Here is a 16,583-nt window from a genome sequence, read left to right as displayed (position 1 = left end):
GCCACATGTCTTACATCAGTTATATACTATACAGCCTTAACCCAAAAACAACACTTAGAACACTTAGAAATGGCACTTCATGCATTACACTTCCTTTCTAAACATATAAAATATTTAGGCAAACACATACTAACTACATAAGTAAAAAACTATCAAAAACATCCTAAAATTAATATTTATAACTAAAGAATACATTAACACTAAATAGTATCAGATTTCAATGTTAATAAACTACTTATTGAAATTCTATCATTAATCCCAGGGGGTTGGGAGGCATTAACCATTATTTGCCAATACATTTCTCTATACTCTAAAAAAGCTGACCAATTTCCTCCCCTCTCATTAACAAACACTTTTTCAAGTATACAAAATAAAAACTTCTTAAAGTCCGTACAGTTCATTGAGTACCTATAAGAGCATTCTTATTGTCCTTCTTCCAAATAGAATACATGTACTGGCATATTCTTTTTTGAGGGCATTTTCTATCTTCCCTATATAAAAAGAAGCACAATACATGCAGGTAGCAGTTTAAATCACCCCTTTTGTATTACAGCCAAAACTGCCGTATATAGGGAAGACTCTTTGGTGGTTGCCTATAGTAATGTAAGTAGTCTTACTGATGTATCTACACTCTCTACAGGCACCACACCTTTTCATTTTCCCTTCTTTTTCTTATTTCTTTGCTTATTACTCTCAAGAAGGTTTTTCATATTTTTGTCCCTCCTATAAACAAATTTCAGAGAAGAGCCCACATTCTCTAATAATTCAAGTGCCCCAAACACAACCTGCCAATTTTTTTTCAATAATACGTTTCATCACGGCAGAAAATGAACCATAGGTTAAAACACAACTGTTGTCATTTCCAAGAACCATCCCCTTTTCCACCGCCTGAAATTCTGGATGCCTCAAAATCAGAGGATATTGCAAAGTTCTGTCTTTTAAAACCAAGTCTTCTTGTTCTTCTAATAGTTTACTGGGGTAATTTCTGTCCTTCAATATTTCTTTTAATTGGGAAAGCTCATGATAAAATTACTCATCCTTTGTAATCAGCCTTGACAGCTGAATCATTTGCCCCTTGACTAATTACTTTTTTTTTTGTCAGTAAGGGTGATTGCTGTCAAAATGCAAAAAAACTATTAGATTACATAGGTTTTCTATAATTAAGGATAACTTTGAGAAAAAACTAGCAATCACATCCAAGGATATAACAATAAGGCCTTAAGGCCACGGATTGTATCATCTTGGATCTCATAAATAAAGACATAGGCAAACTCCAAATCCTGGAGCTGACACAATTCATCTTTCTCAAGGGCAGATCTTGCTTGTTAAACCTGGTGGATTTTTTCGAAATTGTGACCAGGGCAAATATGTACAAACAGCATACCTCGACTTGGCTAAGGCCTTTGACACAATCCCACACTCGGGCATTACCGATAAACTTAACAAACTGAATGTAAATCCCTTTGTTTTAAAATCGGTTGCCTGGCTCACAAACTGGCCAAACACTATCAAAGTGGGTGACTCCACATCAACCAGCAGACATGTCACCAGCAGGTGCCACAAGGGTCAGTGCTGAGCCCCCTACTGTTTGATATATATACTCAGAAGTTCAGGTCAAATGTAAGGGGCTGTGACTGACCAAGTTTGTGATCGACTGCAAACTGGTGCAGTTATTGACTCCCCAGATGATGTCAGTATACCCCAGGAGGATCTTATGCGGACCCACGACTGGTCTCTCTGTTACGGTCTCAAAATGAATGTAAAGAAATGTGTCATCATTCCCTTCAATAAAATCAATATCTCTTCACACTATCAAATTAACAACAATACCCTGAGTACCAGTGATGTGATAAAGGATCTGAGATCACAAGTAGACTGTAACCTTAAATTTGACCACCATGTGTCTACTGTAGTAAGGAAGGCCTTCTATGTAGCACACTTGATTAGCAAAGGCATCGCCTCTAGAGCAAAGGAGTTTTAATGCCTCTATACTCTCTACTAATCAGGTCCATAATTGAGTACAATGCCCCTCTTGGCATGTACCGTACAAAGCACCTGAAGCAATTCGAGAGACATCAGAGATTTCTATCAAAGAAGATCAATGGTCTGCAGCACATGTCTTACATGGACCGACTAAAGTCCGTGTCACTGTACTCTGTATCATATAGACTTCTTAGGGGAGACTTATGCCTAGCTTACAGAGCAATCTCTGACCCAAACCTAATGAATCTGCTGCACATCTGTAAATCAAACGTGACTAGAGCCATCCATTCCAGGGACCTAAATATGGCCTGTGACTTGAATAGGATGTGCTAGTGGGACAGATTTGTCTCCCAGTGATTGTGACATGTTTGGAATAAACTGCCAGTTCATGTGAAGCAGAGCACCTCTATGATACTGTACAAAAGGAACCTGGATGAGTGGATGGGGCACCGTATGTTCTTAACGGGGATAGAGCCCACAACCCTCCTGGACATGAGCAGTCATTGCTAAATACAATCCTGGGTATTGATAGAGTATCTCTGGTATTACATTGAGATGAAATAGCTAGGCTTGAAATGACCTCCGGGTTGATAGCCTAGTAACCTCCTGTGATCCTTTGTGTGATAGGAAAGAAAGAGGTAATTGGGAACATGTATTTTAGGGGTGCAATGAGTTGGCAGATTTAAAAAAAATTCAAAACAGAACCACTGACCTCTCAGAACAACAAAAACACCAGGCAAAGACGAGAAGTAAATTCTCCAAACAAGATTATAGCAAGGTTTAAAACAATTTGATACATGTTGAATGCTTTTGTCCACAAAGGTGTTCTGCAGAACATAAAAATATATAAATATGTCACACGGCAACAAAACATCCACTCTCAACTAACTAAATGATGCTTCTAAAACATTAAAGAACATAAAGCAGCAAAAATATTCTGTATTAAAAATATCAAAATTCGTAGTCTTTTATGTCACCTTCTAAGAATACTCATAATAGATAAACCATTTAGACCTGAAAAAAACACTTGCATTCAGTCTCAATTGCCATTTCAATTCCCTTTCCTTATCCCTCATCTAGGAACTGAAACTATTTTTTTTTTCTGGGGGAAAAAAAACTACTTAAAATTTCCGCATCCATATACATTTTTAGCTAATGGGTTTGTTGAAATCTTGATTCAAATTGACAAAAAGATGTTTATAGATCCATTTACATTAACCCCTGATAGTTTTACCAGCATAAACACAGCAAATGCAAGTTTGGCAAACAGACAAGTAAATGACATCTGTACTGTTACAGCTGTAATGTACATTACTGGAGACAACCAAATCAGTGCTAATGAGGTGCATGTTGTTGGTTACAAATGACTGTACATTAATTACATGCTCCACAGCTATATGTCCCCATTTTCTTGGAGACAATTTTTTTTTGTTAATGCTCCCTTTTTCCAACAGACATTTCAGGTTGTAATTCCTTTTTTTTCAATATAAATTTAAGGGTATTACGTCCCCTAGCCCTAAAATTGTTAGGAATAATTAAAGACCAATTCCTGCCAATGATATCTGTTAACGCACTCGTGCCCATGTTGCAAGTCATAACCATTGCATTATTAAACTCAGTGCTTTGTACCGCCATTGTCAGAGGTAGAGAGTTGCCCAATAAAGGTACATAAAAACCAAACCCCTGTAATGGCACAAGTGGAGACAAGGCAGCCAATTCAGCCAGCAAAAATCCAGTTTATTGAAGAATATATACTTGGTTAAAAAGTTAAGAGCTTTCGTTCATATTGCTTGTGGAATTGAATTCTGAACTGATTCTTCAGTTAGTTTTTCACCATTTGGTTCTAAGTTTGTAAAGGCACATACTAGCCATTTGTTCACTTTAAAACCACCTCATCTAATGTGGACAAAATAAAAGACAGAGGATACCCCCTTTGTAGAAGTAAATCTACCACGTGGTACATTTCTGAGAAAAAAAAATAGCTGAAAGTCATCCTTGCCACATGGACCGATTGACCTTTAATAAGTACCATGTTTTATTGTCTAGGATGACAACTGTTGAAATATAAATAGGAGCTGGCAAAAATCTTTTTATTTATTTATTTTTTTTGTAAATATTATACTTAAATTGTTTAATTACATCTTTACGTATGTGTGCATCCAGAAAATGAATCATTTCTTTTGAATATTTAAATGCAAGTCTCAAAATGTAGTACTATTCACATATTCAAAAATATTATACTAACCGTTCCTGTGTGTCACTCCATAAAATTAAAATATTGTCCAAAAAGTGAAAATACTGTTTATAAGACATAGAAGATTCAGTGTTGAAAGTACGTTTCCCATAATATTGCACAACTATATTAGCAAAGATGGGGGCACAAGTGACCCCTGTCACCACATCTGATTTCCGGAGAAAATACTCCCCTTCAAATAGAATACAATTGTTATGTAACACAAGCTCTAACATCTACAGTACAACCTCTAACATGGTTGTTGTGTCTTTCGGCTTTTCCCGGTTAGGGGTCGCCACAGTGGAACTCCGGTCCGCTAATGATTGGCAGTAGATTTTTACGTGCTTGCTTGCCGGGCCTAACGCACAACCTTCAACGAAGGAACACAACCTTATTATCCAAAAATTAGCATTCAGTTTGTAGTGTCTCTACACCAATTCAACCCATTTTCATGTGGCTGGTTCACTGTCTGTTATGAGTGTTCAAAAAGGTGGCGTAACAGACTTTGAATTTTGATATTTTTAATATGGAGCATTTTTGTTGCATTATGTTCCTTCATGTTTTATACTCATCACTTGTGAGTACAACTTAGTTGGTTAGGATTGGATGTTTTGTTACCATGTGACATATTTTAATATTGGTATTTTTAAATAGTTTTAGGATGTTCTTTGTGTTTCACTGTTGCAGTCATCACATTTGGGTTATCCCTGCCAGGGTAGCCCTCGGCTGGCCTGAATACCAGAGGCTTAGTATTTCTGCGTCAATTGCTGCCGCTTCAGGATGATGTCAGGTCGTCAGTAGTATAAAGTAAGGCAGCCGATGCCATTACGTCAGTCTTTCTTGCCGAGGAGCCCGAAGCAGAAGCAATTCGCACGAGTGCCAGTTGGCCGCTACCTGAGTTTCGTTTTTCCGAATTGAAGCTGAAGTCTTCTAAAGCTAAATACCTCATTGGGGATCCTTTTTTCTTGCTCTAACCAATGTCAGAAAAAGCTAACAATTGTCTTGCCTGTGGAAAGCAAATACCACACCGAGACTTTCATTCTTACTGAGTCACTTGCTTAGGCCCAGACCACGATGTCCCTCGCTGTAGCTTTTGTGCTTTAACGCCAGAACTATACGTTGTCGAGCCCTTATTGTAGCTAGATATTTTCACTTACAGCCCTCAAACTCCGATATGGTTTCGGTAAGCCATCCGACAGCAGATCTTCTGAAAAAACATAAGGATAAAGACAGAGACAGACCGCACAGGTCCAAACCTACCGAAGATGCTTCTGTTAAGCTAGTCGTCAGTTCTCCGGTCCTCGGTGAGGCGCTTTCGCAGCCCCTGATGCCTGCTTCTGTGGTTTCACAGGCCGCTACTGAGACCCTTTTGGAGTCCGGTATGCCGCAAAACATTTCTTCGACTAAGGATCCTGCGGTTGTCTTACCTTGGATGGGTCCGGAGTCACAGAGCAGGCATCGGCTTCCAAGGAAGTACTTCACGCTACTGATTCTCGACACAAACCGACAACTTCTTTCGCGTTTACCGTTCTTTCGAAAACTACCAAGTTTCTAAGGCCCAGGGTACGAACCACACCCAAGAAACCGATGACCCAGTCTCAGACACCTGCTTCCTTGCCTCAGTCTCAAATTCTTAAAATGGCGGAAGACCTTATTATGCTAATCAGGGAAAGCCAAGCTGCCCCTTCCAGAAGAAAAAGAGATCTGTCCCCAGTAGTTTTATCTGAACAGGAGTCTGATGACTCTGATGCATTTGAATATGAAGACATAAAACCCCTCTCTGCTTATGAGGATTCTGATGCAGAGGAATCCATTCCTTCAGCCTCTCCACCCAAGGACTTTTCCTTTGGGGAAACCCTTCATACCTTAAGGGAGCATTTTCAGTGGGAATGTCAGGACTACCCTCAGTCTAAAAAGACATTCAGAGAATTTTTAGATCTTCCACAGCACAGATCCCTGGCCATTCCCTCAGTCCTGGATGTTGTGGACTATGTTTTCATGGAATCCATTTTGACTCCTGACACCCTCCCTCCTGCTCCCAGAAAACCTAACAGGTATTACAGAGTCCCTGACTCTCACAAATTTCTTTTCAAAAATCCTACTGCTGACCCTTAGGTAATTTCTCAAGGGCATAAAGGAATTAAAGCAACCTCTGCTAAGAATCCCACCCCCACAGATAGGGATTCCCGAGCACTAGACAGATGGGGTAAAAAAGTATACACCTCTGCTACTCTTGCTATCAGAGCACTAAATTGTCAGTTCCATATGCTAAAATGTCAGCAACATACCATGGAACTCCTCAAACAAAAAGTGTCCTCCTTTCCTGCTTGTGCAGAATCTAAAGAGTTACAAGACTTAATGCATTCTGCAAGTCAAGTAACTAAGCACACCTTACACTGTGGTTTTGATGCCCTAGAAGCTTTTTGCAGGGCAACAGTCACTGGTTCTGTCCTTAGAGGACATGCTTGGCTTAAGGAACAGGCCTTGCCAGACCATGTCAAATCTACATTAGTGGATGCACCCTTGCACAAAGAAAACTTATTTGGCACCAAGACAGAATAGGTCTTAAAAAGATGGAAGAAAAAGCTAAATCTATGCAGACAGTTAAGGATTTCCTGCAGGTCCAGCCACCCAGGTTCAGCAGGCATTGCCTCTCCAAGCACTGGTCCTTTTTTGCTCCCACCAGGTCAGTTCAGCCCAGACCCCAAGGAAGCAGACCCCCCCAGACAGCAGCCACAGGGAATGCAGAGATCAAAGCAGTGGGAGTTTCTCCACTTCAAAACCAGGGAGTTCAAAGCCACCCCCTCATAATAAGAACTCACAGTGACGTTCCACATCCACCCTCTTCAAAATGAACCTTGATGATTGAATGGGAGAAAGGAAATTCACCCTGGGTATCACATCAATCACCCAGCTAGACAGGGGTCCAGGGAAGTAAATAGTGTGGGAAGAAATAGCCAGGGAATTGTTATGGCTAAGCTTGTATAGAGGTCCTAGGGCCTATAGCCTAGTACCAACCTATGAAGCCCCTCCCTCTGCCCACCTGCACTTGCCTCTAGGAGGAAAATTCTCCTTCCACGCAAGCACCTGGGCCGCCATTACCAACGACCGCTGGGTCCTCAACATAGTGTCCCAGGGATACAAATTTTCTTTCCTCACTCTTCCAACCCTAGGGTTCCCAGATCTACCTCCAAACCAGTGGGCAGAGGCGAAAAAGCAAGTCCTTTCCCTGCTGTCTATGAGGGTAATAGAGCACATTCCTGCAGAACAGATAGACCAACGTTTCTACTCCTGACTTTTTCTGGTACCCAGAAAAGAGGGCACCTGGCACCCTATCATCGATCTATCCATTCTAAATACCTTCCTGGTGATAACCAAAATTCAAAATGATCACCCTCCAGCAACTACTATCCATGCTCTCCAAGAATGCTTGGCTAGCCACCCTAGACCTAAAAGAGTCCTACCTCCACATTTCTATCAGGGAATCAGGCAGGAAATATCTACGTTTCAGGGCAGGATCTCTGCACTTTCAGTTCTCTGTGCTTCCCTTTGGCTTATCTACTGCTCCCAGAGTTTTCACAAAATGTCTGGCTCCCGCCATTGCCTTTTGCAGACAAAGGAATATCCAAATTTACCCATACTTACACGACTGCCTAATTCAGAAAAGCTACTCAAGCACCTGGCCTTTGTAAAGTCCCTAGTGACCTCCCTAGGGTACACTATCAATGAAAAGAAATCCAAACTAGTGCCCACCCAAAGCAATTATATTCCTGGGAGCAAGCCTGGACACAGCATCCCAGATAGCATACCTTACACCAGCAAAGAAAACTTACTTGACAGCCTACTTCTCTCAACTAGCCACCAGACCCCAGTTATCTGCAAGGAAAATCCTGCAAGCTGTGGTGTTCATGGCATCTTGCATTCTACTCATTCCATATGACAGTCTGCATGTGAGGAAACTTCAATGGTACCTAAAAAGCCTTTGGTGTCAATACTGTCAAGACCTGTAAACTCTTACACCAATGATACCTAGCCTAAGGAAAGATTTTCTTTGGTGGACAGCAGCATGCTCCCACAACAAGGGACTACCTTTCTCACCACCCCCTGCTGCCCAGACCCTCACCACAGACTCATCACACTTTGCCTGGGGTGCACACCTGGACGGCAGGTGCATACAGGGTCATTGGGGCCCACAGCAAATCCATCTGTACATCATTCAAAAAGAGCCAGCATGCATTGACAGCTTTCAGGCCCCTTCTCTCCCCAGGGGCTCTCCTGATCAAAACAGACAACACCACTGTGATGTGGTACATCAACAAGTAGGACCACTGTGATGTGGTACATCAACAAGTAGGGAGGGACTCACTCCTGCCATCTATGCAGGGTGGCCATGACCCTTTGCACACAGCCTCAGCCATGCAACTACACCTGTTAGCACATAGCACAATTCCTGCCAGGCTCTCTAAACTCTCTGGCAGACCACTTAAGCAGAAATCTTCTGGACCCACACAAGTGGCAGCTAGTCCAAAGAATCTTCACCCTAATAACTCAGAAATGGGGCACCCCGAAGGTTGACCTCTTTACCTCCCACACCAACCATCAGCTCAGCAAGTTCTGCACCATGAAGCATCACTGCATGGCTTGGAAAGTGGATGCCCTATCCTTCCCCTGGGGCAATCTTTCGGTCTATGCATTTCCTCCACTACCTCTCATCGCCAGGGTACTGCTCAAAATAAGGGAGGAAAAACCAAGGACAATTCTGATTGCTCCAGACTGGCCTCGCCAGCACTGGTACCCACTGCTGTGTGCAGCCTGTCCCCACTGCCACCATGGCATCTCCCTCAGACCCCAACCCTCCTGACCCAGAGGGAAAGGAGAATTTATGCATCCCCAATTGTAGACCCTCAATTTGGCAGCCTGGCTTATTCCCTAACCACTGATCAAGCTGTTAATCTCAGTAAGCAGGTTCTAGATGTTATAGTTGAGGCTAGATGCCCTAGCACTAGAAAGTCTTATGCTGACAAATGGAAAAGGTTCTGCACCTGGATTCAGGCTAAGGGAGCTGATATGGCACAGCCCTCCCTACCTCTCATCTTGGATTGCCTAGCTGACCTGCTACACAGTGGTCTCTCCTTTTCCTCTATTAAAATTCATGCCTCTGCTATCTCTGCCCATTTCCACTCTGAGCACCCCCTTTTCTGACACCCTCTGATCAAACAGTTCCAAAGAGGGGCTAGCAACTTGAGGCCACCCAGAAGAGCACCTACCCCAGCTTGGGACCTAAACTTTGTGTTGGAAAAGCTCACCCTGCCCCCCTTTGAACCAGCATCTTCAGCAGAGTTAGTTTCTCTCCTGGAAGACAGTTTTTCTTCTGGCCATCACTTCAGCCAGAAGAGTCTCCGAGCTACAAGCACTCATGGTTGTAGAGCCCTTTATCATCTTCCATGCTGATAAGGTGTCCTTCAGGACTAACCCATCCTTCCTGCTCAAAGTGGTGTCCAGTGTGGCTCTCAAAAAATCCATTCATTTGCCCACCCTTTCCTCTAACCCACAAAACAAGGGGGAAGGATCCTTCACTCTCTAGATGTGCACAGACCGCTCAGATTCTATCTAGACAGGAATAAATCATTCAGAAAGACTGATCAATCACTGCTCAGCTTTGCTGCAGGGGCAGAGGGCAAAGCCATCTCCAAACAAACCATTTCCAAATGGATAGCACACTGCATCCATTTCTGTTACAAGCAACATGAAAAACCTCCCCCAAAGGGGGTCAGTACTCACTCTACCAGAGCAGCCTCCACCTCTGTAGCTTTCCTCAGAGGAGTCCCCACCAGGGACATCCTGGATGCTGCCACCTGGACATCTGTTCACACTTTCACTAAACAATACCTCCTGCCTGTCTTCTCCAAATCCAGGGCAGGCTTTGTCACTGTAGTCTTGCAGGGCATCCTAGCCAGCCCCTAGTCTCTTTGATTGCCTCCACCCTTTTCCTCAGCTTTGAGAATCAACCCAAGTGTGATGACTGCAACAATGAAACCCGAAGAACATAGTACAGTTGTGTACACTTACCATAAATGTAGATGTTTGAGTGTATTCACTGTTGCAGTCCTGCTTCCCTCCCTCCAGCCCCCTCTTTTTTTCTCTCTCTCCCTCCTTACAAGGAACGTTTTGGTATTTACTTTCTACTGGTGGGGTTCTTCCACCATATCCTGGCTCCCACTAGGGGGCTCCTGACAGGGCAAGAAAAACTGATGTAATGGCATCGGCTGCCTTACTTTATACTAATGATGACCTGATGTCAGTCCTGAAGCGTCAGCAACCGTCACAGAAATACTAAGCCTCTGGTATTCGGGCCGGCCGAGGGCTACCCTGGCAGGGATAACCCAAATGTGATGACTGCAACAGTGAATACCCTCGAACATCTACATTTATGGTAAGTGTACACAACTGTACTTTCTGAAGTCATTTGTGAATTAATGCACTCAACGTGTATTAAATTGTTTTAAACCTTGCTGTAATCTCATTTGTTGGATACATTTACTTTTTTCTCATTGCCTGGAGGAGTTTGTTGTTCTGAGAGGTCAGTGGTTCTGGTTTGGAGCTTTTTTTTTCCCCCCCTTTGAAACTGATCCAATTTTTTTCTAGATTTTAAAAATTCCTTGTAGAATACTCTGACAGAAACAATGGGTGAGCAAATGGATGTAACTAAGAAAGTGATTCTTAATAGTTGAACCACAGCATCTGAATTGCCTATACATAGTAAGGCCCTGGTAAATTTAATTCTGGTGGCAGCCAAAAGTCAATTACTAGAAAATGGAAATCAAAGTTGAAACAAACTGTATTTGAAGTATTGAATATTGTAACAAAGATAAAGGCACTGGAAGCGGGATCTTTAGAAATGGGAAGGAGCAAATTACATAGAAATAAATGGAAATTGTGGGAAATGTTCATGCAGAATAATGTTCAGGAGGGGAAGAGGTTTAATTCAAGGCAGGAACTGAGCAGTTCATGTAATGTTGGATTGGTGATAGTAATAAAAATGGACAAGTATGATGTACAATGAATGTAACTGAAAACATGTTAACATGGTTTGTGTTCTTTTATCCTAATGTATGTTTGCCAGTGTCTTAAGTGATAATTTTAATAAAGCTGTTAAAACAAACAAAAAAAAGTCAGGTGTGGATACCAAGCCATTCAGTGCTTTCCTACCTGCTGCCGTTAGGGCTTTTGAGGATCGACGGTCAGCTAATATTCCTTTGTTGGACAGATGAATTGTATTCTGGGGGGAAAAATCTACTTTTCTTTTTATCGCAGAAAACTTACTTTTTCTGCAAAATAACAACAGAAAAACAGTGCTTTATTGACTGCCATGTAACTTTTGCACACTTAAATAAGAGCATTACTTTTTGCTTTTGTGGTAAAAAGTTGTTTAAAACTACTTTATGTTGCTTTTTGTGACTGGGAGAAGTGTTTTTTTTTACTATTTTTTCTGTAATTATTATTTATTTTTTTTTACAAGTGACTTTGTTTTACTGATTTTTGCTAATAAGCACCCTAAAGAATCAGGCATCTTTTTCATCTTGACCATGGAAGAACATACTGGTTCCACAGTTGTCCTCCTCCTAGCCACAAAAAGAAAATTATTGTGAAAAAGGATTACTCCATCCTTAAAGAGGTTCAAGAGATTGAACCTGTGGGGCAGTGTGGAGGGACAGATGTATGTTTATCTCTTCAGATATGTGATTCAGCTTCTGAGGAGGGTATTATATCCTACAGTCCTTGTGAAGGATTCACTTTCTCTGAGACTATTTTTTCAGAATGAATACATTTTTCCCTAATAGAAAAATGATGATTTTTCTCAGTCCCTTGGAAAACATTATGATTTTTTTTTACATCTGGAATTTCCAGAATGTTTGCCAGTTCCTCCAGTTCTGTCCACATTGTAGGTTGTTTTTGTTACAGCCTGCAATTTTCTTGATATTCAGCCTGCTGCCCCTAAAAATGCAGATATATTATTTCTCAGCATTTCAAGTTTTTACACACTAAACCAACCCAGAATTGGAACAGGATTCCAATCTACATTAGGCAGAGCGCCCCCACTAACACTTTTCAAGAGAAACCTTGACGAGTGGATGGGAAATAGAACATTTACCCCAGGGATCACTGCAGTGGCTCTGCTGGACAGAGGCACAGGGAACTAATGGCTCTGCTGGACTGAGGCACAGGGAACTAATCTAAGGGAGCAGCGAAAGACAACACATTCTGGCTTAGCTTATAGATGCTCTCAGGCAGATAGCTTAGTACTTACCTATGAACATATAAACACAGCCTTGACCCAGCAACTATAGCCTTAGTGAGTCCAGCTGCTGTTAAACATGTTGTTAATACTAATCCCTCTCTTTCCAACATGGTTGTGATTTTTTAAAAGCTTGAGAAAAAGTTCATGCTTCTGCAATTTAAATTTTTAGAACTCTTAATTGTCATGCTCATATGATAATGTTTATTGTAATTGAGAAATGTTTCAGCATCGGTTTGTTCCTCTGAAGTGAAATATGCTTTGTGTGATTTGGTTTGCTTGAAATGTGCCTATGTCTCTGTGGATGCCAAGTCCAGGGTTGCTGCCAGTGGAACTGCTTTGCCAGGCTGTGTTCTCAAAACTTGCCAGATGACATCAAGAATTAAATTTTGAGTTCTCCCTTTGATAGAGAACTAGTTTCTGGACCGTCGGAAAAGCCAGACACAGCTGATGACTCAGACATTGCTTGGGGAGCAGTATCAACGGGCATAAAAGTACAGAGTCTTTTGAAGAGAAAAGACAGACCAAAACATATCAACATAAAAGCGATGATCCAATTTTATCTTTTCCTTCCAAAACGAAGGATGGTTTAAAGGATCTAATTGGATCTGACCCCAGTGCCTTTTTCAAGGTCTTGGATCCAGGGCTCAAATTCTTCCCCTATCCATAATTGCCCCCTTTACAGTCTATACGCAATCCTGATGGTTCAGCACTTATAGCTAAGAGAAGTTGATATTTTTGCTATTTTTAGTCTGCTTTTTTGAGATTTTTACCTTAGATACCCTTCTTATTATTACCTCTATTTCCCTAGGTAGTTGTTTATAGCTGACCTTTAAACTTTTTTACTTGTTAGAGTTCTTTGGAAGTTTCCTTCCTGTCCTTTCTCCCCTACTTAAAAAAGAATGTGATGTTGCCGTATCTTGCCATCATTCTTCACTGGTTGGGTTAGCGACTCTGCCGTATACAAAAGCTCGAGGTCTTCCACTGGCTTGTGGCTGTATCCCTATCCCATCATGCCATAGTAAAGTTCCCCAGTTCTCGTTTGCCGCATAACAGATCGGGTGCTTCCATTTTGGCTTTGGCTAAGTTGGAAAATTTTTCTTACTCATTATTAATATAGTTGGTGTTTTGGCTGTTTAATAGGTTAACAATTAGTGTTTAAGTAGTTATCTAGTTACTGTAAAACTAGTAGACTCAAGAATGGCAGAGAGCTCCAGTATAAAACATATGTTTATTAAAACAGACATAAGCACTTTCGCAGGTAACTCTGCTTCTTCAGATGCAATTCAAACAGGCTAAAACCTCAAATAAATACTTATGTTCAACAATCAAGTATACCTCATGACTTCAACCAGTTACAGTTTAAAATGAACACTCACTGAAACTTCTTACCACAGTTATACATATTTATAAAACACACACATATATATTAAAACAGAATATTCATAAAATCTTTTTGTATATAAATCCATGTACAAAAATGCATGTATACATATAATAATGTCATACTTATCTACGTAAAGGTCTACTTTTTAACTTAGGTTTAATAGGTACTCTGTCATTCAGTCCATGCCCAAAATCACTTCTAAGTCTGACTATCCATTTAGCCTCAAGTTGTTCTATAATATTCCTAATGTCACCCATTCTAATATTTTCAAAAATTCTGCCTATAGCCATAAATGAAAATGTATGTGTGCTGTTTGTAGCCATAATATGTTTCGAAAGTGCACTAGCATCACTTCTTTTATTAATGTGATAAATATGTTCCTTTATATGATCTCCAAGCTCTCTGTCTGTCTTTCCTATGTAAAAACATAGGCAGATTTTACATTGTGCAAGATAGACTATATGTTCTGAGCCACAGGTATCAGAAAGATTAAAAGTGTGGCTTCTATCACTATCTGGATGCAAAAATACATTATCAGTACAAATGTATCTACACATAGAACATTTACCACAGGGAGTAGTATATTTTAACTCAATAACCATTTTATAAAAGATACCAAATAATTCTTTTAGAGACTTTATATTTTTATATACAAAGCCTGGTGTAGAATCAAGCACTTGTTTAATATCATTATCTGTCATTAAAACATTCCAGTGCTTTTCAATAAGATTCTTAAACTGTTTGGCATCCCTAGAATAAAACATAGGAACTTTCAGTTTTCTATCTTTTGCAAATGAGAATTTATTACTATATACCTCAATGGCGTCTCCTACAAAAGTAACCTCTCTATGCTAGTACTATGGTTTAGCTGTACTTTCTCTTAGGTCACTATCCAGCTTAATATCCTGATCTATTTTGGTAAGGCTATATCCCCTTTCAGAAAAGGCTTTGCCAAACCTTTCAGATTGATGTATGAAATCCTGACTACGTGCACTAAGTCTGGATGGTCGAAAAACTTGGCTGCGAAGTACATTTTGAAAAATATGCGGTGGATGCATACTTTTTCCATGAAGGAAGTGATTACAATGTCAGTCTTTCTTATATAACTTAGTGTAAATACATCCATCGTCATCTTTTATAACATTCACATCCAAAAAATTAATATTTTCTGCAGAAATTTTGAAAGGAAAACGTAGATATATTATGTAGTTGTAGTAGTATTAATATAGGCTACAAAGTCATTGAATAATTCAATAGCTCCATCCCATAAAAGAAACAAATCATCTACAAACCTGCGATAAAAATATATGGTTTCTATACTGTCCATTAACTATGAAATTCTGCTTCCAAATAGCCATTACTGCATTGGCATAGCTGTTGGCACATGATGTGCCCATAGCTACGCCATGCTTTTGCCAGTAAAAAACATTTCCAAATAGAAATACATTATTTTCCAGTACTAACCACAGTTGAACTTTAATCAGTTAATTTTTTTCTATACCTAGTTCAGTATATAACCCCAAAAATTGTTCTGTACTATTAATAAGAATGTCATTAGCAATGGCAGTAAACAGGGACATAACATCCATGGTTACTAAAAATATATTGCTACCAACCTTAAACCTATCAGTATATGAAAGTAAATCATTTAAAAATTGCTTAGTATCTTTTAAAATATAAGGTACTAAATGCAAAGCTGGTCTAATAGTTTTTTTCAAGAAAAATGGATACAGGCTCAGTGCAACAATTGTGCCCTGCAACTCTGGGCCTAAATGGGGGACATATAGGATTTTTATGTAATTTGGGCAGACCTTGAATTATAGGGTCTATATTAATACAACAAAAGGTGAATTATGCGAATGCGTTTTGAGCGACACATATTCATCGAATCGCATTTAAGCGATTCGATGAATATGTCATAGGGCAAGGAGATAGTTGGCCACATGCGGAGTTGCCCTTTCCTTCCATATAGTGCAGTCTCGGAGGTAGTATATTTAGCTAGAGGGTTTGGGGGGCAGAGCCCCCACCTATTTATGATGTTAAAGTATGTGTTTTTAGCGAAAGGTCACATAAGTTTTTTCTCTAGGGAAAAATTTTCTTACGTGGCCAATCGCTCTTTTGCATTTTCAAGCATTGTGTCGACCTTTCCATAGTCGCACATATACACTTTCGTTTTACTAAATATAGACTCGAATTATAGGTATTAATGGGTGGGACACTGTAAATTAATCAAATAGACCTTTATCAGTTTTACTATCAGTAAACAAACCTTTAAGTATGACATTAACATTAAATATCATAGAATCTACTAGTTTTTTTTATTTATAATCAAATAAGATTGTTCATTTAACAACATATTTCTCATGTCTGCATTATAACGCTCTGTATCAAAAACAACTGCTGGACCTCCTTTGTCTGCTGGTCGTATGGTAATATTTCTGTTATTTTCTAACCCTCTTAATGCTAAATTTTCACCCTTTGTCAGATTAAAGTACTTAGTATTATCATTTCTATCACTGTTATGCTCGTTAATCTTATGAAAATCATCAATACACAATTTTTCTAAGCCATTCACAGTAGGATTAAGCAATGGTATATATATATATATATATATATATATATATATATATATATATACTGGGTTTTCTAAAAGCATATATATTATCAGTAGCTTCAACATTTTT

The 16,583-nt window shown here is 39.9% G+C and overlaps 1 protein-coding gene across 2 annotated transcripts in view; it reads left to right on the top strand.

Moving 5' to 3' along the window:
- BBS1 (Bardet-Biedl syndrome 1) overlaps positions 1-16,583 on the top strand; it is a 1,329,035-nt gene that overhangs the window by 821,964 nt on the left and 490,488 nt on the right. The window lies entirely within an intron of this gene.

Source organism: Protopterus annectens, chromosome 7.part0, assembly GCF_019279795.1.
Source record: "Protopterus annectens isolate FY-2018-M chromosome 7.part0, PAN1.0, whole genome shotgun sequence".
NCBI lineage: Eukaryota > Metazoa > Chordata > Ceratodontiformes > Protopteridae > Protopterus > Protopterus annectens.
Note: the sequence above shows the minus strand (reverse complement) of the source record. Positions and strands in the feature narration are given on the sequence as shown.